The sequence below is a fragment of the Plectropomus leopardus genome, chromosome 15, assembly GCF_026936395.1.
Source record: "Plectropomus leopardus strain MGB_pleo_1.0 chromosome 15, ASM2693639v1, whole genome shotgun sequence".
Taxonomy (NCBI): Eukaryota; Metazoa; Chordata; class Actinopteri; order Perciformes; family Serranidae; genus Plectropomus; species Plectropomus leopardus.
In genome coordinates this window covers 31882175-31905502 of record NC_142190.1, presented here as the reverse complement: position 1 = coordinate 31905502, position 23328 = coordinate 31882175, and the positions used below count along the sequence as shown (strand labels likewise).

At 37.7% G+C, this 23328-nt stretch overlaps 1 long non-coding RNA gene across 1 annotated transcript in view; it reads left to right on the top strand.

The window, feature by feature from the left end:
• The window catches only part of LOC148187351 (uncharacterized), a 103505-nt gene that overhangs the window by 76786 nt on the left and 3391 nt on the right, over nucleotides 1–23328 (top strand). The window contains exon 3 of the long non-coding RNA XR_015778909.1: nucleotides 16481–16616. This is a non-coding gene — a long non-coding RNA (uncharacterized LOC148187351). The remainder of the gene's footprint in view (nucleotides 1–16480; nucleotides 16617–23328) is intronic.

Below are 23328 nucleotides of genomic sequence, written 5' to 3'. Positions count from 1 at the left end.
CATAAGAGAACCTACTACGGCTGCTTTGAGAGTGAGAAAGCCACACAGAATGAAGTGCTTGATACAAGCCATTCATGCATCCTTGATTCACCCCAGCCATCCTACCACATACTTCTGCACTCTAAATCGAATTGCCATTGAACAAAATCCATTTATTTGTCAAAATGTAGCCATAGTAAATGAAGAAATAGGACTACGCAGTATGTGCAGGAGACTGGATTGCAACCAGCGTACATTAAAATATAAAGAACATTGTAGTCGTTCAAACAGTGTATTTACTCTGTTTTTGTAAATAAGCACCATTACCAAACATTATCAGAGACTAACAAGAAGGAGCAATATGTCAAAATGTAAAAAAAACAAAACAAAAACAAGTACATTGTGTATGTGAGTGTCGGCCATTGGTTGCACTGTTGATGATGGGATTCTAAAAGCATGTGTGTGTTTCTCTGTAGTATAGTTTGTGTTTTCGCAGCTTAAATCAGTGAGATCCTGAACAACACCTCCCACATGAAAGCAGAAGCTGCACTATGTGACTGAAGAGACATAAAACAGTGCTTTCTTCCTGCCTTCTCTGCTCAAGCTGTACTTTCTTCAGACCCCCCACTGCTTTTCCTGCTCCAGAAAAAAAACCAGTTGCAGATCTGTGTCAATATTTGTTTAACCCCCTTATGTTTACTTGTCTTTTGTAATGGCTGAGTTGTGTTTTATTACAGTAGGTTATTTCTCTGCATGAGGTAATTTTATTTTTCTCGTAAAGTGCTGAAATACTAAGTCGTAATAGAGATTAGAGCCGTACTGACAGGCACAATCACCATCTACAGCTGGGAATACAATGTATGATATGAGCCCACTGCAGAAATGATAATTCAGACTCCCACTGTACGAGTACATTGTCTTTAACATAAAAAAAACCAAAGCTCACTTTTCTCTCTCTCTCTCTGTCTCTCTCTCTCTCACACGCGCACACACACACACACACACTCACACACACTCACACACACACACACACACACACACACACACACACACACTCACAGATATAATATTTAATCCTTATATTATTGTATAATATATGTTTTACATATATTCTGTTTTTTAAAACAAGACAGGAAATGACCTGAAAAATTGCTAAAATTAAAAAAAAGTATTAAAAATAAAAAGGGTACTCGAACCTTCATGTAAAAACCAAATTAAAAAAATCATGACAATAGTTTTCTTATTATTTTTTCATAGTCATTTGTTAAGTTTCTAATGATTCTCTCTCTCTCTCTCTCTCTCTCTCTCTCTCTCTCTCTCTCTTTCTCTCTCTTTCTCTCTCTCATTTTTTTAGCTCTGCCATTTTCTTGTCACCTTTTACAAGTTTTGCAATGTATGGAACATTTCACAGCCATTTTTTCTATGTTTGATTTTTTTTTTTCCTTTTCAAAACTTTAAATGCTTGTGAAGGCATCTGAACGAGAAACAAAACTGATGTTGATCCAGGTTTCAAAGGGTTAATTTCCTTCCATCTTGGTCTCTGTTACTCAGCCTCATAGAGTTATTCAGTTTTTGACGTCCAGCTACAATATCAGATGTTCTGTTATCTGATTAATTAATGTGACATTAGTACTGGCACGATATCAGATTTTCACAACATGACTATGATTATAATATTATCACAATATCAGTAGAAAATTGAAAAAAAGAAAGGAAAATGCTTTTATCAAATTCATTGTCTTGTCTTTATTTGGCAAATGAATTAAACTTAAAATTGCAGTGAGGGAGATAGAATGTGTAACCAATAACAATTATTATTTTATTATTCGCACCATATTATCATATCTGTATTATTAACAGGATATCAGTATATTCTCAATATCCATATATATCCACACCAATGTGACATATGTAGTGGGGTAGCACAATCCATGCAAAGAAGGTGCACTTTTTTGTTGTGTCATGTTTTTAGGGTTATAGCCCTTAGGGCTAGAACCCTGTTGAGTTTGTGCCGGTTGGTAATTATTTTGATTTGTTGTCTTCTGTTAGGTCTCTAATTGGTGTGAGCTGGAATTAGCTGAAAACACAAAACTAGGCCCAGTAACTTGATATGATGTGCAAGTGCTTCCCAAAACACAGGGACCAAATTGGCCACATGGCAGTGCTATAATTAACGTTAAAAAAAAATTCCCCCAAAAGGCCACAGCCCACACACCATAAGTCTTGAAACTGAGTGACTTGAAACTTGGCTCACATGCAGTTCAGTGTGCTCTACAAAACAGCCTCAAGAACCGTAAAGATATACAGTACCTGACAAGATTCTTTGCTAATTTGCCTTATGTTAAAAACAGTAAAATGAGTAGAACCTGATTAATTTTAAGTGTATTAACACCAAACTTGGCATACATCATGTTGGGATGAATGTACAAATTTCTGTTATAAGTGAGCGTTGGTCAAAAAACATGGCTGCAATTAGCAAATACACAGTCACAAATGGTGGGGCTTAGACAAAATTGGACATAATTCATTAACGATTTGACCAGTCTTCACAAATCTTGATAGATATGCTCAGTAAATGTTGGGGAATAAGTGCAAGGAAGTATTCTTACTTTCACCAAAAATGTGTTCCCCAAAAAACATCAGACAGAATTTGACCAAAGTGATGTGCATGCTCTGGGGCCAAGTACAAACCAAAATCTGAAGTGCCATATTAATTGATGGAAGAGGGCATGGCCTGTTAAATTTCAACTAATAACTCAAGGTGATTGCTACCAATGCCTATAAAAAAACTACCCCAAATGGCCACATGGTGGTGGTGTAATTAAGGCCATTATTTGAAAGATGACCCATGACCCTCACACCATAAGACCAACTGATAACAAATTTAACAAAAAAGCCTTAAAAAAGCCCTAAAAAACTCTTGGCCCGCTAAGGTAAAGAGGCAGCTTGCTGCTGCTTGTAGCTTTGACTTTAGCCAACTTTCTACTTCCTCCTGTTGGCCAAAAAAGGGCTTGAACCTTGCCACTTTTTGCCACTTGTGGCAATAGAGTGAAATCAGATCAGAAAGTGAAAAAAATGTATCAGTAAATTACCAAGCTTGCCTCAACCACCCTGCCTAGATCTTATTTATTAATATCAATCCCACCAGAAAACAGTAAAACAGACAACAAAACACATCTTCATCCTCAGAAAAAGTGTAAGTCAACACAGCCTGCCTCTGAAACACTCTTTAAACCATCAAGTTTTTTTCAAAATGAATAAATTAATTTAGTGTTTGTTTATGATGATTAATGTTAGTATCAGGGCATCTGTGTGTGTGTGTGTGTGTGTGTAGTATGTGTGTGTGTGTGCGCACGCCAGCATCAAATGGAAAATCGTCCACTTTCAGAGTGCCAGCCAAGAATCTAAGTCTAAAATTGAAAGAAGTGGGTGTGTGTCCATGTGAAAGGCAAAGAGACGGCAGCGTAGAAACTCTGTTCAGCTGCAATTGACAGTTCAAAGGGTTCAATTTGAAATTGAGCTTGTAAATTATCTTGTAGGCTTGACAGGCTATCTGAGGGGGATGACTCTTTCTCTCTCTGCATCTCCCACCATCATAGTACCCCCCCACATATCTAGTGTAACAGTCCTGCTCACTTAATTATCTGGCAGCCAGCCATTTTATTAAAACCTACAATTACTGCGATCCGATTATGTTAACAGAAACTCACTCACACAGCAAGAAACCTCACCCAGTGCAAGATAGCATGAGGTACAGATGCAGCTGAAGATCGACTACTACAAACAATATCCTCTCATTGGTGGAGAAATACAAATGAATATACTAATTATTATTAGTCTTAGAAAAATCACTTCTTGGTCATAAGTACTGTCATAGTTCCCAACAGTCATACTATCAGTTATTTCCAGTGACGAGACAGTAAGGATGATTTATGTTATTAAGATTGTACATCTTTAATATGTAATTTGTTTCTGACGAGTTTTACTTTGGAGCATAATTAGGTTGGATTTAGGGTTCAGATGACTTCATCTGTTTAACCGTGCTGGGCCAGTTCAACTATTCACTTTTAATTTTATGATTTATTTACATGTTAACCACTTGTGTCTGGTGATAGCACACTGCCACAATCTTTTAAAGGATTAAACAATAATTTTTATATATCATCGATCAATTGTAAATTTTTTCCTTTTTTTTTTTTTTTTTTACTTAGCCTTTAAAATGTAATTCACACTAATATTTATGTATGACATTTTGTAACATGTTAGATATGGTAAGAAGTTTTATTTTAATTAATTAATTGGAATGAATTAAGGGTTTGGAAATTTGGGGGGGGGGGCAAAATCAGTGAACCAAACAGAGAGAATTGTAAAAAAATTAATGAAAACAACTTTGGCAACATGGCAACACCCACAGTAATAAAAATAACAGTTTTAAACATGTTTTTCTTTTTCTTTTTCTTAAATTTCCCTGAGTAATCCAGTCACTGTGTTCCCTGTAATGTCTGGAACACACTGCCTGCGTGGGCAGAGCGTGAGCGTTGCCAAACCATTTTTTTTCTCTTTTTTTTTCTCCATCTGTGTTAACATGTTAGAGCAGCCTCAACATACCCTAAAACACACGCAGACAGAATTAGGACCGATTATTTCATACATCTTCACGGTATAGCATAAAGTCCACTAGCAATTAGCAAAAAATTTGGTAATACATTCTCCAGTCTTCCGTAACCCCTCCCTCCTTATAGATGGTCAGCCAATAATTTTTCCACAGTGGGAGGACAAAGGTGTTTTTAACCTCAAAGACATAAATGGGCAAGAAGGACTCTGAGATCCATGACTTACAAAGGTCCTGTAATCTCCTGAGCACTTCGTTTTTTTCCATTTACAGTTACATGCAGCAATGAAGACCCTTGGTGTGCCATGGGGCTAAGATCTAGAAAATCACCCCCTCAATTCGATTCCAGGCAAAAAAGCTACAAACAATAGCATTGTCTCTGACCTTTATGAATTCATAACTGTGTCCTCATATAAACCTTTGCCACTTAACAATTTGTGGAAAAAGGACTTCAGCGTTTCCTCAGATCTGAACTGGCATACTATCTGGCTAAAAATAACTCTGTCTTCTAGAAATTTAAACCATCAAATGATTCATTACAAATTTATTCACAGGTCCTATCTCACTCCTAGAAGCCTGCATCAAATGAAATTTAGAGATAATCCATATTGTGACTTCTGTCCAGACAATACAATTGGGACCTTTATTCATATGATTTGGCATTGCCCGGAGGTTAATAAGTTCTGGGGGAGTATCTCAAGCATCCTGTCCAACATCTTTGAGAGAGCGGTCCCTCACTGGCAGTGCTTGCTGTTGCTTAATGATACCTCATCCTTGGAGCTCACCATAAATGACAGGCGCCTTTTGTTAGCTGCTCTTACAGCGGCTAAAAGAATGGTAGCTTGTCGCTGGAAACAGCCACATGCACTGTCGGTGAGGGAATGGCTCTCTGCCTACAAAGAAATTGCCCACCTGGAGCTCTCGCCAGCTTGGTAACACTATGCAAAAACACAAAATATCATTTGTTGGTCAGTGCTGCTTCAAAAAATCTGTACCCGGTTATAGTTATTATTTGTGGTTCATCTCTTGTGAGCCATGTTATAAATATCTGTGTCAGCTCACTCGCTCTTTTTGAGCATGTATAATATACTATATGTATACCCCATCGTCCTATTCTTTCATATACATATATCTTATGTATTTCTGTGGATATCATTGTAGATGATGGAATGCATCAGTTTAACTCTAATAATTCTTGTCTGTTCAATGTAATGGCTCATCATGGATTCCTTGGTGGTTGGGGAACGGGGTGGGTAGCTTATTGAGTGTTTTTTTCTTTTTCTCCTATTGTTATCTGTTTTTATTTGCTACTTCTTCCTCTTTATTTGGGTTAATTCCTCTTTATTTTTTATTTATTTTATTGTATTATATTTACTTTTTAATATTCTTATTATTATTTTTTAATAACAATGATGGGGTATTGTGGGGAGAATACCAATAAATACTTGATCACCAAAAAACACCTGTTAGAGCAGCCACGCTGCCTGAATGAGCAGCGCTGCTCGGGCGCATCTCAGCTTCGTGTCAGCCGCAGCACATCTGGAGAAAAAATGGTATTTTGATAATTGTATTGACTCTATACCGTCTTTTTCTGCAGTTTTAATTAATCTGTCAAAGACATAAAGAAATAGAAAAATATCTATTTTACTTTCCTACTTTCCATTTCAAAATAAAAGCCCTTTGACGTTTGTCATCAGAATCCCATTAGTTGTTGACACAAGGCAAATTTTATTGTGAAATATTTGCAAGACCATGTTGATTATGCAGGAGCTTGCACGGCTTCATAAATGAGTGGAACATGTGCTTATGATTTGGGAACTAAAGTACTTACAGCAGCAGGCAGCCCTGCAGAAATGTTGCAGCAACAACACAGCCGGCTTCAACACCGCGAGCATGTAAGACACAGCAGTTTGCGAGGTTGTTGTCAGTGCTACTCATGCATGCATTGTGTTCCAGGTGTGAGTCACTCTGTAGGAAGTGAGTGAATAGTGTGCACATGTTGTAGGTTGCTGGGTTTGGTTGACTTAGTAAGGCTTCGCCCTCCACTACTTCCCTGTCTGTGACTGAAGCTGGGATTGTTCTGGTTGGGATAAGCTGAAGAGATTCTTTTCTGTTCTTGACCCAGTTCCTCATGGCTCATTATTTTCTGTGTGCATCGCTTTAGGAGAATTTTCCTGGTCTTTTTGCTCCAGTGTGGTCCTAGTGATGCTTTTCTTTATTCTCCTCAAGATACAAAACACACAGCTCACACCACAGTTCCCCCCATGTCAAAAGATCATTTTACAGGACACAACTTTCACATACCATTGTCTTTAAAGTGTGTTCACATAGCATGGAAATCACTCACAAAAGGGAAGTAGCATGGTGACCCTGCTGTTTCTCTGCTTCCATCTTTTGCTCTCATGTTTCTGCTGGAAATGATGCTGCTTCTTTCTTTCCTTTTACTTTCATCTGGCTCGGTCTCTGCTGCTGCTTCTCTTTCTTTTCTCAGTTACAGTAGATTTTGATCATTCCTCTTAAACCCTTTGCTGGTGTGGTTGCCTCCATTTCTGAGTCATGCTCTCTTGGACAGCTTATAACATCACACACATGATCACTGAGCATCAGCAGCACCATATTTAACAACTACCATGCATAAGTACATTTTTAGGGTTTTTGTGTTTGACTTGGGTATTATAGATTCTGCAACTTTTTACCTTTGCACTACTATTCTGGGAAATACTGCACCTTTTACTCCACTCAGTTTGATTTATTTGACAGATTTAGTTATTAGTTACTTTGCAGATTCAGATTATCAATACATGGATAATTTACATGTTTATCCAAGACTATCATCGCCATGTTTGTGCATGGATAGATTTTTGTTATTTTGATCTGAGACCTTCATGTTGATCCTGGATAATTAGTTTAGGTAGATCCAGGAGCATCATGTTGACACTGGATAATTTTGTTTTTAAGAGGCTACAACAAAGGAGGGAGAAATGTGTTAATTGCAGGTCTTTGCAACTGCAACATGCACTAATGCACCCTAAATTTACGGGAATCATCCACTGGGCTTTGACATGACAGGTAAGACTACACTCTAGAAAAACACAGATTTCACAACTTCAGTGTTGTGGACTGCCTGTTGACGTGCTGTTTTTTTGTGTGTCAAATGTTCTATAATTGTTGTAAAATGTTGTTCTAACTATTACATACAAATGTATCCTGGCCTTTTAGTCTCGCCCTGTCAGCACCATGAACAGCTCCGTCAGCAGCATGAAAACTGCTGAGAGAGAGGGCTCTGGTTCTCTATTCCATTTAATGTAACACAGGCTATTAGAATTATCCCAGCTTCATTTGAAAATTACGTAATGTTCCTCTTAATTATTAAATTGTTCAAATTTGTTGTTTGTTTGTCTTAATTTATTAGTTTAATGGATAATTTTAAAATGTAGCACATTTTCAAATGATCTTTTTTATATGTAAGTAATATCAACAATTGTAAAAATATTTAACCTCTAAAAACTGAATTTTGAAAGTTAGTTTGTCAAGACTTACATATTATTTAAAAAAATAGATAGAAATAAACAACAATCCTGCTTAAAAAAAAGACATCTTTACTGATGCTGTTGCAGCAAGGGGTCAAAATGCCTCCCCCTTGGCAGTTCAAGGGGTATTGGAATGTTGGGGATTCTTGTATTTAAGGTAATCCTGGACCATTGCTGCCATCTTGAAGCTGGGTGATATGTTTTAGTTGATCCAGGGCCACCGTCGCAATGTCTTTGGGAGGTATGTTGAGTCTACAGCCAGGGTTTTCTTTCTGTCTTTCCTATGTAACCAGGCCAGATAACCATAGCAATTTATGAGGTGAACTCAGTCTAGTCTGAGGCAGATTAGGTTCCATGTTTTGGCTAGAAAGTGGCAAAAAAGCACCTTTCACAGTTTTGTTAAGGAGTGTCGCTCTGTAATCAGTGTCCGCATACGAGCCCTACAAATTCTCAGTGGAGGAAATGTGTTGTAAATGCAATTTATCCAACTTGTTGAGCTGTAGCTTTGCCTAAATACCACTGAACAAAGCAGTGCTTTTACACATACTTTTTTCTTTTTACATTGAAACCTTCAGTATATCAGTGATGCAGAAATCTGTGCAAGAATATTGTTAAATGTAGTTCAGAAAGAAGCCCTCTATAAAATCACAGGTATTACACATCTACAGTTCACTTTATTTTTGATCATGACTGCATACCTGCATATGGAATGTTCTTTTTTCTCTTCAAATATACCACAGTGTTACCACTTTGGATTATATGTATATGATTAGTTCTGATGTGCTGAAGTCTGTTTTACACTGCTGGCATATTACAGTTGATAGATTAATGTTTATCAAAGATACAATTCAATCAGTAAATTAATTTCTCTTCATTTGTCCAAAAGTGAATGTATTGTACACATTTCCTTCAATACAGGACAGAGTCAGACCGAAATATAGTTCTTGAGTATCATGTTAAATCTGCTGCATCAGGTTTAAACTTAAAGAAAGAATTTTCAGCTGTCAAACAGAATGGTGAAGCAGGCTATATTAACATCTGTATTCACACAGTTGTTAATGTTCTGCCATTATTCCTTTCTCACCTGAAGTGCAACAGTGCTGTTTTTTTTTTTACTGTAATACCTTTTAAATATTCTTCCAAGGCAGAAGTAGGCGGCACGCTATCAGTCATTTATAAGATCTGAGTTTAACGAGGCATTAACACATTTTGTGGCAATTCACACAGAGTCAAGGAGCAACTTCATTAACTTCCAAGGTGCATGAAGGAGGGAGATGAATCAAAGGCATACAAACTCCAGCAGCACTTGTAGTACGTAGACGACCAAAGCATTTCGGATTATGGCCTTCATGACCCTGATAAAGGCCACAGGCTGCAGTAGGAAACCTAAAACATCATAAGTAGAAGCAGAATTTCACTGACACTGGGCACCATGTGACGAGTTGGGATGAGAACTTGTTCTTCTGCCACACAGCTGACTTCAAGGAAGCAGGAGGATTTTACACTTCTGATGTTGCTCTGACTGTTATCTCTGACTCCAGCAGTAACTACGGTGTCTGGAACAGTGCAGGTTAATGTTATTGGTAAGCTCTACTGTGTGGTCTGTGAGGTTTTTTTTTCCCTTCGGACAGATGCAAATTGCTTTTTTAAACAAAAAAGATTCCACATGGTAGACACAGCTCTTCTCTTGTGGTGCTCATCTGCCCCTCAGGTCCCTCTCTGAATCCTCCATCTCTTTTCTCATCTTGAGTCTAGCGACAGAGCCTCTCCCAGCTGTTGACATACTGTTATACTATCTGGCTAGCTAGCCAGCTGTATTGTTACTCAGCAAGCCTTTCAGCGGCATTATTAGTACAACATATTGTTTATATGTCACACGTTGTTTGGCTGAATGATTTGGCCTGTTGGCCTGTAAGTTGTGAGTTATAAATTGTTATGTCATAAAGTTAATCCTTAGTGACAGGCAATGCAGTTTAAAGGGATCCGCTCTCAAGCCTGCTTTGTTTTCCACCACCGTGGAGCCCTCGAGATACACGCCCTCATTTAGTGTGCCTCTGTTAAAGGGACACAATTGTTTGTGTTAGCTATATGCTGTATGACGGTATATGACATATTGATATCACATGGAAACTTATAACGGATACACTGGATGAACTGGTATACCACCCAGCACTGATTCCATGTGTTTCAATGAGAGAAACATGCTATCTGCACTCCCCAGAACAACAGAAAGTGGTAACAGCAATAGCATTTAAAATTTGGGGAAAAAAGGGCAAAATGCTGAAAATAATATTGCGTTGCAGCTGTGCTGCAATGTTGTGTGTTATTGTAGAGCAAACTGAACATACTGAACGTACCGGTGAACTCACCACAATGAGGTTAGTGAAAAGAAGTCATCATGACAGGGAGGATATCACAGACTTTAGGATTAGCTTTATTAAGCAAGGTGATCATTATGAATATGAATGAGACTTTGAATGGCTTTCTCTATCTTGATTAAGGTTGGTGTGCTGCATAAACAGCAGACAGAGATGGCAGTAAGTCCAGGACATTATTGGTGTGACTTTAATAATAATAAGGTATCAAATGATTGGAAGTAATGGGAAGGCTGGTATACAGTGCAGAATCTGAGTAAAATGTCATGTAGTGTATTGCTAAGGACCCAAGGACCTGCACTGTCAAATGGAAGGTCTTTTGATCTGTGGGACCTTTATTAGTTGTGTTGTTTACACTTTACGTATATAAAGGGATATTTATTAACTGTCACATCATTGGATGGGGTGCTGGCTACAACTCACTCTCTGATGCTCGCAGAGTACAATCAAGAACAGACGAAGAAAGAGAAACCAGACATATAACATTGTAGCAAACTCAAACATTTCAAGCATCAGTGATGTTTCTTTCAGAATCAACACTTTTGTTGGTTTGCCTTGTCGAGTGTGAAATTATTTGGAAGAGGGAGGCCAAGCAATCCACCTGTTCTGAACAGGTACATTTTAATGGGCACTGCAACTACTGTAACAGCCAGATATTTTCTATCAGGAGTTAGTTGGAGACCAAAAACAAAGCTACAAGGGCAACAAATGTTGGACTTACATTTGCCAGGTGCTCAAAAACACGACTCCAAATAAATGACATTTTTGCATCATACCTGCTCCATGTATGAATATTTAACTGTTTGCTGACAAGTTTAACATATCAACTTAAAAAGGTGATATTTCTGTGTTGTGATTACCACTTCACTGTTTCTGATGGCATCAAGTGGTCCAAAAATCACATCATCAAAGCTGATGTAAAATGTAGTTTATGTAAAATCTTAAGCAGAAATGCTCCAGTGATGCCCCAAAATATCAGCTGGTAAATGTTTTCAAAAGTATGCTTATTACAATTATAATTATAGCAATAAAAATGATGATAATGATAATGATCATGGTGATGATGATGATAATAATAACAACTATAATAATGATAATAACAATAGGTTCATTCTTAAGGGTCCTTGATTCCTCACTTTGAGTAGTAGCAAAAAAACAAACCAACAACAAGCAAGTGCATGTTTTCTTCTTTGTTTTTTTGTAAATTTCATATCCTCAGTATCTGGTGCTAACAGTCAGCACATGCTGAGTGCAGACTGACAGTGATCTCAGAGTGGCTTGATGTGTCAGTCACAAGTAATTGGTCAAGGCAAAATCAAATCTCCCCCTCTACAGAATTACTGCTTCAGTAAATCCACTGCACTTCTTTAGGAAAGACAAATGGAGTTTGAGTCCTGTAGACGTGGCAGCTGACTCCCTGAATATTGGCATCACTCTGTGAGAAGCTTTTGTAAGCCTTAGTCAAAAGTGCTCACTGGAGACAATGTTTACAAATTGGTAATGGAAGGCAAAGATCTTTTTCTTCCTTAATTTGAGGGAAATAATAAAAAAGAATTAAAAAGCATGCAGCTACTAGACTGACCTGCCTGCAGTCCAGACCTTGACTCCCACTGAAAGTGTGAGGAGCATTATGAAGCACAAAATATGACAAGAGACCCTAAATTGTTTAGCAACTTAAGTCTACCAAGAGAAGAATGGGAAAGAATTCACTCAGTGTCCTCAGTTCCCAAACACTTACTGAGTGGTGTCCAAAGAAAAATGTGATGCAACACAGTGGTAAACATGCTAGTGTTCCAACTTTTTGGGAACGTGTTGCAGGCATCAAATTCAGAATGAAATTCACCAAAAAAAAATTAGAAAAAAGTTTTAACATCTAATTGCTTTACATTCTGTGTGAATTTACCCAGCATTTCAAGGTAGTTAGTTAGGTAGGTAGGTTGGTAGGTAGGTTGGTTATTTGGGGTGGTTCTGTATGCAGCAGGTGCTAATGTATTAACTTTGCAACCCGAGGTGATATAACAAGTCTAAGCAGTGGAGGATCAAATTGGACAAAACACATTTGAATGTTAGGTAATGGTTATGTGTGAGTTCAGATCAAATATAGAGAGACTATCTATTATTTTAGATAAGTGACATTAAAAAGTTGGACTCCCTGTTGTGAGTCATCTCTCACTTTTTAAATTATTTTTGTTCTGCCACCTTTACAGTTTCAGTTGAATTGACTGACTAAAATGTCCTCTTACTGTCCTGATGCTCGTCTGAGTCACCTCAGTGCATGCACTGAGCCGTTAAAGCAGCAGCTAGTGCTCTGTAGACTTTTTGTTTTGATTACTATAAAATGTATTGATTATAGCCTCTTAAAATCACAACTCAGTCAGAGCAAACTATACACCCTGAATAAAGTTTAAATAAACAAGCTCAAAACAGCAGCACCAGTAAGATTTCATTATAAATGGAGTAAGTCACCTTTCTCCATAAATAAATCCACACCTGACTTCTGAAAGCCCCTCTTGTTTTTGTCACCTTCATATTTAATGTCAGGCTGTTCCAAAAGCTTCTGGTTGCATTATTAACTTGAGGCACAGCACATGAACACTGACTGACCCTGCTGTTGCTGAATATGGACTGTTATTGTCTGTACACACAAATACTCAGTAGCATGCTGAAATATTTTCACAGTGCCTTATTGGAAGAGTTAGTGTTGTTGGGATTAAATGCGGCGGTCCAAAATCACTATTCACTTTCTCTCTAATAAGACACTGCAGCTGAACATCAGTCAAAGATAAAACAGCGTAACACCAGAGGCACTCGGTGAATCTTCAAACTGATCATTATGAATCACTGTTGTCACTGAGTGAATCAGTAGCTTTTAGCCGTGGAGCTCTTTGGTGGTGAAAGCGACTGTCAGCTCAGTGATACACACTTTTACTTTCTCCTTAAAAGCATGTTGCAAGATGTTTATCAAAGCGAGCCACAGAAACAATCATGGTGTGATAACTCTGTTGTAAATAGCTGCTGTTGAGCTGTTAACCTTGTGAACAGTACTTGTATGGCTTGGGTTTTCAGCTGAATTGAATTTAACAGACCATCAGTAGACTAAATGTACTGAACTAAAGACAGTCAAATCAGCAGCAAATGTCACGACATAATTACTGTTCTGATGTGTGCACTGAGGGGCGTTTGGAAAGGGATGTAAAGGCGTAGATCCGAACAAAGTAGTCAGTGACTACGAATCGCACACTGCACATTATGATTTCATAAAGCAAAGTGATTCATAATTTCTACCACAGTGCAAGTAAAGATGAAAGTGAATATGATCTATCACTAAAGAAGTATTTCACTGAGTCCTCACATAAAACCAGGCCATCTCTGTTGTAGAAAGACCCAAATACTTTGGAAATTGGAGCGACATGATCAGAAAACAAAAGAAAAGAATGCTTTTGCTCAAAAGGCAGAAAGCCTACAACTACCAGAATGCAACATGCCTGATCAGACCAACAAACACTCCTGCTGGTGAGTGACATAATCTGCTTAAAATAAAAGCTGGTTAGATGGAGGGAAGTTTACCACAGTTCATCTATTGAGCAGAGGATGAAATTGGAAACAATACATTCAAATGTGAAGTTGGTTTATTAGTTTGTTCAGACTAATTATAGAGACATGAGTTATGATAAGTGGCACTAAAAAGTTGGACTCCCTGTTGTGAATCATCTCTCACTTTTCAAATTCCTTTTGTTATCCACCTCTACAGTTTCAGTTGGACGTTTAACCAAAATCTCTGAGTGATGCTGTGCTGAGCTTTATAAGCAGCAGCGAGTACTTTGTAGACTTTGTTTTTCGCACTGTCATGTGATAACTATAAAAAATTAATTACAGCCTCTTTAAAATTTCAACCCAATCAGAACAAACTATAGCTTAAACTTATATGAAGTTTAAAAAACCAACAAGCAACTCCAGTAAGGTTTCTATAGATATGGTACCGCACATCCGACATGTATTGAGACACGCTGAATCTTCCTCTGGCATAGTGTATGGTATGGTAGTATGGGTATAAAAACTCACAGTCAATCTGGAAACTGTAGCAAAACTGTCGAGAAAGTTTTGAGATTGAACGTGCCTCAGGTGTGCTGTTCCACACAGGTGAAGGGGGCGTGGCCTCAGAACAAGGAGAAGGTAATTGTTTGGGGAGAGGATTTTGAGTTTGTTTGCTGAGGAGGAAACAGAGGGTTGAAGCCAGGCAGCCTGCCATGGAAAAGAACCACAGTTGTCTCTTTTTTTTTGGCGATACCTCGACTGAGTGGAGGCAGAAATAAAACCAGTGTGTACAGAGGATCATAAAGTCTGAGCAAGGAGTGAAATTAAGGCGGGATTGTTTCCATTACTGATTCTACAGGGGATGAGTTTGATTACTTTTCTGGATTTTTTTTCCTGTTGCCATGCATTGCTTTTTCCTGGTTTAAATCTGTGCATTTTGAGGGGAGGACATTGGACATTTCTTTTTCGGCTTGATTACTTTCATGAGACTGTTTTTGGACATAGAACAATTATTAAAGTGGACATTCCTCTTTGTGCACCTTGTGCTCATGCATTATATGTTTTAGAAACACTAGAAAGCTGAATCTGAACTTTTCACACAGAGCTCTTAAGTGTTAAAACTCCACACTGGTGATGTAAAGGAACTGAACATTTGTTGGGCACCATTAATCGTGGTGTGGTCAGACTGAGACTCTATGAGACTATGAAACACAGCAGAACATGAATTAGGCTGTCATGAAACCATTAACTGAGGCTTTTGGCTATAATGGAAACTGTGCTCGTTTTGTCCACAGATACAGCAACTTCAGATATAACTGGTGCCTCTTTTTTTTCCTGAATCCCCCTAAAAGAAATGAATCGGCATTCAGACAGAAGGGCCATCTCATTAAACACATCACGAGCCCCAAGTCAGCGATGAACTGTTGTGAGGACAGTTTTTACAGCACAGCATTGTTCTGTTCCCCCTCTGTTGTAGTGCCAGTGGCATAGTGCTGTAAAATAGTCATGCACAAGCCACCACTGTGCAAATGAGCCGCTCACCCAGTGGCCATCAAGTACCCAGCATCAAGTGGCAGCTCCAGTGCACAAACTGTCTGTGGTTTAGTGGAAACCACCTTTAAAGGCAGTGTGGTGTGTTCACAAATACTGAGTCAGAAACATAGATAGACAGATGGAAGCGAAAGCTTTAACAAAAAATATTTCCATTAATTATTCTCACACTGTGCAGCTGATTACTGTCTCTTTTCATCTCAGTCATTTCAAATGCTTTGGCACTAAGACGAGGACTCTCATATGATGTGGATATGTTTTAGTGGATGATGACGTCAAACAGTGTTTTAAGCAGATTGGTCAGTATCTACACTTTAACCCTTAGAGACTGTTTGGTGCATTTTATGTACTTTTCATTCTTCCTATTTTTTTTTTATTTTGGCTGTGTTCATGTCTGTGGCATACACTTTGTCAAGACTGTATTTATGTTAAATCTTGGTGTTTCCAGCTCAGCTACTACAATAAGTCTTAAATACACTGTTTAAATAAAATTGTTACATTCAGACTGTTAAGTACAAAAATGCACCGCTGAAACCCATTCAAACTGACATTTTTGATCCCATAGCCATCAAAGCATAAAACATGCATTACATTATTTCTGGGTGTCATTCTGGGCTTTTGCCTTGGAATTTGCATACTATTTCCACAAGGTGCACTGTCACAATCAATGTTGCTTCTAATCATTGACATAGTCCAGGCTGTGATCATCATCAAAAAAAGAAAAACAATATACTTTGCATGTAGTTAATAATTGTTAGTAGCAGCCCCACATGTGTAATTTGTTGATGTTTGGACTGCTCTGATATTGTCAGTGTGAGAGTGGTGCTCCACTCACTTCACATTTTCAGTTTGGCATTCTTGACTTTATTTTCTCAACTTTTCTTTCTCTTCTTTTTCAGTCTCTGTGTGTGCTGTCGGCTCTGCAGTCTCATGCCCCTTTACGAGGATTTGAGGGGTGATCACCTCGGCTACTCGATCATTCAACATGTGCTTTGAAGTTACAAGGTCATGGGATTCATCACTCCAAGAACACAGGTAGGAACAATTCTGTCATTTAAGAACATGTTATCAATCAGACGTAGACTTGTCTTTGGACTTTTCTTTAGAAAAAATTTAAGATCAGACTTGGGAGATATTGGTGAATGAAGCCTATTGTTTGTGTTACTTATAAGTCTATCACTGGCCCAGATGTCTTCAACAAAGAGGTTGTATTGAGATACATAAAATCATCTGAACTGCTCACTGCTTAACCCCTTGAAACCTGGATTGACATCACTTTCATTGCGCTGCATTCAGACGCCTTTCAGTATTTAAACTTTTAAACCCTGAGCTGAGTTTGATTTTCTTCTGAAAACATGGGAAACAAAGGCAATTGGTAAATTGCAAGAAACCAGTAGATTTAGAAAAGGTTTTTTTTTTTTTTTTTTTTTTAAGGTGGGGGAGATGGCCAGAACACTATATTTCTAATTATAAAAATTATTTATTCAAATTTTGTATACAGTATTATTATATTTTTAAATTACTTTTTAATGTTCTTGTTTACTTATTTTTACTTTCCTATCTTTTTATGGCTGATTTTCGGATCATTTCTTTGTACTTTTTCTTACTGATTTCTTGCTCATTTTCTTATCATTTCATTTTCTTTTTAAATTGCTCCATGCCTTCTTCCCATGTTTTTCAAGCCAACCTTGCCCAGGTTTCCAAGGGTTAAAGATACAAAACATTTTGTGTCTCACAACTCTACCCCTGAAACTGTGGTAGATACCTGAATAGTAATAATAATAATATCAATAATATAAGCATCTGATCTTTTGTGCACAATATTAGCAAATAACAAAGATCCCAAAGCTAAGTGGTCCAGTCCAAAGGTAGGTAGTTAAAAAGTATAACATCAAGGTGTATGTCATTGTCTCAGCTTGCGTACTGGTGAAAAGTTGGTTAACTGTTCTGGCGAAAGTTAGAGAGCAAATTAGCCCGTTTGCAGAAAAGTACAGGATCTTTCTAAAGTGACTTTACAAAATATAGATTAATTTTTCAATGACTTGCATGAATTATCATCATTTTTAGTCACAGAGGAATGTTTATTACACAAAGGCATCGCTAAGGTGTGTCGGTCATTGTGTCTGAAATAGACAAGTTCATTTGTCAGTGCTGAGTTTGTCTAATCAGCTGTGTTAATGCCAATACCAAAGAGAGCAGTGTACATCTATTTTCGCCATGAACTCCTTGTTCTCTGTTGGTATGTCTGCAGGGAGTTTCAAATATCTGTTTGTGTGCAAAGATGAAAAAGTCACAGAAAGGTTTCAAAATTGTGTTTGTGTTGCAAAAGTAGGTCACTGTTAATATTGCAGCATTCCATCAGTGACTGTGCTGATCTGGGACCTTTGGTTGCTTTCTTAGGGCCGTTATATCAACAGTCATAAAGCAGCTTATGGGAGACAGTCAGGCATGGTCATCAAGAGCATGGAAACTACTTTCTTAAATTTCTTTTACTAATTCCTTGTGATCAGAGTGGTGTTTGGAGTGCTCACTGTGTAACTACGCAGCAACAGAAAATGGAAAACTGGACACACTATTTTAATAACATGCTGATTTCAACATTCATTGGAATATGAAGGCGCAGACTGAGCTATGAAAGTATCACTTTATCTTACATTTAGATGCTCTTGTTAGTATTTCTATCAACATTCTTTCTTTCCTTTTGTTTAAAGTATTGGTCACTTGTGATGAAAGTAAGAAGCATTTCAGCACTTATTAACATGAATATATGGATATATTACCCATGGGATGGGGCATCTAAATATGGCACACCGTTGTTTTCAAGTTCTGCATTTTTGACTTTTTTTCATAGTTTATCAGTGTCTCTCTTTGATGTCACTTGACGAGGCTGTGTATGTGCAAAAACATGTTCATGAGTCCTACCTAATTTTCTCTAACTATAGCCTTGTCTTGAGGGATCTGGGAGCAGTGGTTACAAAGCCCATGGAAGTTTTTTGGTGTAAATTCGTCTACCTTATCACAATTCATAGCAGAAAAAATAAAAAATAAAATAACAGACATAGCTATCATGACAAGTGATGTCGCAATGACTTGTTTGCCCCCAATTCAAGGAAGTTAATGTTTAGTACCTGCCGTTACCAAGTTAAATACTTATATTTTCCTCGAAAATAAAGCTGCACAGTGCACACTTTAAGATAGCTTCCTTTAAGAGATTAGAATAAATCCAAAGTATAGCCTTTGCCTGATTATATTATTAAATCAGACTGTTCTCTCAATCAATTCATGTTTTCCTATGACATGTAATGCACCCAAATTTGTACATATCCCTAATATTTTAAAAGGCTGGGATCCAAGGGACTTTCCCCTGGAGGTGCTTGTTCAGAACCATGTGAACTTTGAGTCCACTGTGACTTTACTTGCCTAAACCTAACCTGTGTAACTGTACGTTAATTACATTGCAATTACATGTGCATTTTCGTAGGATATCATTCGACCTGTTCTATGTGAATAGGTTGAATTAAATGAGTAGATCTGCAATGCATTAGCCTAATAGTACCATAATTTATTTATTTAACAAAGCAAAGTGTAAAATAACAAACCTTTGTAATCTTTTTGGCCTTGTTGCTGTCACAAGGGAATGTCTCTGTCCCTTCGAGAGGTATTCTCCAGTGTGTTGCTTCGATGCAGCCTTGCTTGAGTTATCTGAATGAACTGAAATCACTGAGTGTTTATTTTTGTGGTCCTCACATCTTTTGGGTGGATTACATTCCATTAAGAAATTTGCCATGTTGGCTTTGTGTTTGCAAGGCCTTTATTGCACTTGCAGTGGTGTGGCATATGTGCCTGTAGTAAGCTCTGCACTGCTGTCTTTCTCTCCTCCGAGCAGGGCAGAGACGCACCATGCATCATCATTGAAAGCAAAACAGAAGACGCTCACACTGAGCTGAAATAAAATGAGTGCTCATTACTTCAGTAAATAACGTAAATGATCTGTCTCGTACTCCTTTTTGTGTGGTGTGGGTTGTTTTGTGGTGGGTAGGGTCAGCCCCACAGGAGCTCAGCAGAGTGAGGACAGAGAGGGCAGAGTGGAGTGTTTCTATGCATGAAAATAAGAGCACCACATTAGTCAAACAAATTTCTTGATCAGCCCTGATACTGATCTCGACAGTCGGATCGGGACATATCTAGCTGTGATGTCAGCCATTGGTTTGTGAACTGCTGCTTTGAAGCTCAGAGTTTGGCATTTCAGCCATATTGGAGTTTTGGAACCAAAAGTGACCATATTTTGACAAGGGTGGAGCTGCAGAGGAACAAGGGCTGGATTTGACTCACAGACTGTAGCAACATCTTGCAAACAGTCCGTCACTTAGGTGGCTGCCCTTAATTTTGCATAATTTTAGCTATTAATAATATATAAATGGTTAAATTTAAAACAATAATTCAGATCAGAGATTAGATTAGAGACCAAAATGATTATTTGCACAAATGTGTAAACATTTTTATTTCTGCTGTAAAATAGTGCATTTTATGATGGGGATCTATGGGGACTGACTCTGATTTGAGCCAGCCTTAAGCGGTTATGAGAAGAACTGAGGTTTATAGCACTTTTGTGTTTGCGTCACTGTTTAGCCTCAGGGTTATTGCTTGCATGAAAAAAGCTAATGCTGCATTCTGAATTCAAGATTCCCTTTTTGGGGTATTGAACATTTTCCACACATTATTATTTTTGTGATTCATGCACTTTATGACACATAAACAGCTCCATGTATTGTTTTGCTCATGTGTTGTTCTGCTCATAAGGCCTCAGTCATTCTGTTTGTACTCTACCCCTCGTATGTGCACATCTCACCATGATATCACTTGGAATTCCATCTAAGCATTAAGTTATGTTTTTTTGCAGGGAGACTAGCTTATAGGATGCCAATTTGTGTTTTTCAGATGTTCCTGATTTGAACCTTGTTTTCCAGAGAAATCTAATAAGGTGTTGAATGTACGTGAAGAGGTTTTGAAGTTTAATAACACAAAGGTGTCACGGTAATGATCTGGCTTTAGGTAAGAGTTGAATGAAGCTTTGAGTCTCGTGTGGAGAGACTGTTTACCATGTGTTTACTTTGTTATTTGGAATACGCCTGACAAATGTTACTGATACTGTATGATATCAAATGCATACAATGCTGCTACAGCACAGGCACCTACTGCAGTCTACAGTTTCCCTTAAAGACAATAATGAACATGCAAACATTCTGAAACTTTTAGTTTAGAACCAGAATAATGCATTTACTCAAATACACTCACATATATCATAGTCAGTGATTTCAGCAGTTAATTTACTGTGATCTCCAATGTTGCTTATTAAACACAGCCGGTGTGGTGTGATCTAACATGCTTAGGTGAGATGATGGGAATACATAAAAGAACGATTTCACCTTAATGAACCTGCGTTATTAAGCAGGCTAAGAAATAAATCACAATCCAACAGTCACAAAGGACCAGCAACAGTGGAAATAAATCTTTATTTATTTATCATCTTACACTTGTTATAAAGAAAGAACATTTGCTGTTCCTCTACAACTGTGACTAGGAAAAAAGGATGAGTTATCTGCCAAATCGTACCTCTCAAAAAAATGTAATACAGTCTTCAGTTTCTTTGCCAAACAGTAAGTGCTTCAGTATTTGTGCTGCTGCTTCCATCAGTCAGTAGGTGTGATGTCTTCTCCTGGGATACAGGGATGGTGAGGATTCACTTTCTGTAGGTGGTGCTCTTTTCTTTATCTCTACAGCTTAACATCTATCACTGTTCAACTTTCTGAAGGCAAACAGCAGCTGTAATCATTTGAAACTAAAGTGAATATCAAATCGCAATATAGACTGAATCAAGTCAAGTCATTTTTATTTATAAAGCCCATCATCACAAAACAAGGTTTGTCTCAGAGGGCTTTAAAGCATACGTCATCCCTCTGCCCTTAGACCTTCACATCGCCTAGGGAAAAACTCCCGACACTTAGTATGTGCGCATGATGGTGATGTGTTAGTCCAGCTAAAACTGGACTTAATTTTAATTTAGCTTTTATTTAACCATGTTGGTCATTTTGAATTTAAGAGTCTCTTTTTTTAAGGGAGACCTGGCCAAGACACAAAGGGAGACAAATACAATTCCCAAGCACTTAAATTTGCATTAAAAGAGAACTATCTACAAGCCAAAAGAGACTCTTGTACATGTAAACATTTTAATCTGATTGAAATCATACTAAGTCTAATTTTTTTGAAGTCGGACTAAAATATCTACATAATGCAGTGAAGGGGCAGAGTTACTCTTTCATGTATACACCTCAGATTGACCTGAACTGGCCTAGTTGCTCTGCACATGCTCCATAGTTCCGGTGCTGGGCTTTGACCCAAACAGCATAAATTCATAGAAGAAAGCCTTGAAAACCAAAAAAAGACGAAGAGGAAGGGAAGAAAACAGAACGAGATTAAGGTACCAAGTAAAGCATAGAGTACAAAATGTCCAGCACCAAAAAGTTATCCTCCAGTATAGCAGCTAGCTAAAAGGAGGTGTATCGCCACCTACTGTGGTGGAGTCAGACAAACTTCTGTCTTTAAATGGATTCTCCCTCTGTGCTTGCAAACTGGGACAAGGACAGTTGTCCAATGAAATGGACAAATCAAGCTATTGTAGCTCCACTGAACTGTGCGTGTTAACGTACTGAGTGGGATGATGCACTAACTACAGAGATAAGTGAAATCTGCAAAATTGTCAATTTTTGTTCCTTTTCAGATCTAACTGTAATGTTTAAAGATATATAGCTAAACATTGTGAGCCTAACATTTCTGCTGTGCTTAGTGCTGTCAGTTTGCTAGCATCTTTGATAAACCCAGTCTATTAGCAATGAAGCTATGCAATGGAATCTTGTGGACAGGGCTACAGCAAAACATATTTTTGCCACCTAAAAAGACCCAACTAAAAAAAAAAAAATATATATATATATATATATATATATATATATATATATATATATATATATATATATATATATATATATACATAAGGTAAAACAGTTTAAGTATACAAATATAAAAAATATAGCGTACACTCAAACTGTTATTGATAGAGTGGGCATTATTTTTAGTTGAATAAAAAGCAACTAGTTGAGGCAGCATTTGCTCAGCTCTCCATTATTTCATGCCATAAAGCTCCATCCTGATGGCTGTGCCTCACAGTAGAAGTACCTCAATTCAAGATATTTTATGGATCTAAAGAGCAGCTCTTAAAACAACAAAACACATTTTCTGTTCTTCGGTAGGCTTGTAAGTCTGCCCCCAATATTTATTAGCTGCCCCTACCCCAGGGGTCTGCAACCTTTAATATCAAAAGAGCCATTTTGCTCCCTCTTTCACCAAATAGAATTTGTAAGGAGCCGCAAAACACAACACAGCTTATAAAGTTGGAAATATAGTTAAACTACATATACAAAAACTAAAGTTTGTCGCATTTCATGGAATATAGAACAGCAATTAAGAAAACTGTTGACATTTGACTTTCTATTTTTTATCTGCTACAACGAAGAAAAACGACAAACTTTTATGAAGAGGAAAAAAAAATGTGTAGTGTGCATGTTTAGGACTACTATGCACTTTGCAGGGCTATTTGAGTCCCCCCCATATTTGTGGAAAATTGATAAAAATAAAATTAGCCTACCTAGCTATATATAAACATATAGCTTCAGCCTAACAGCTTAAAAAGGGT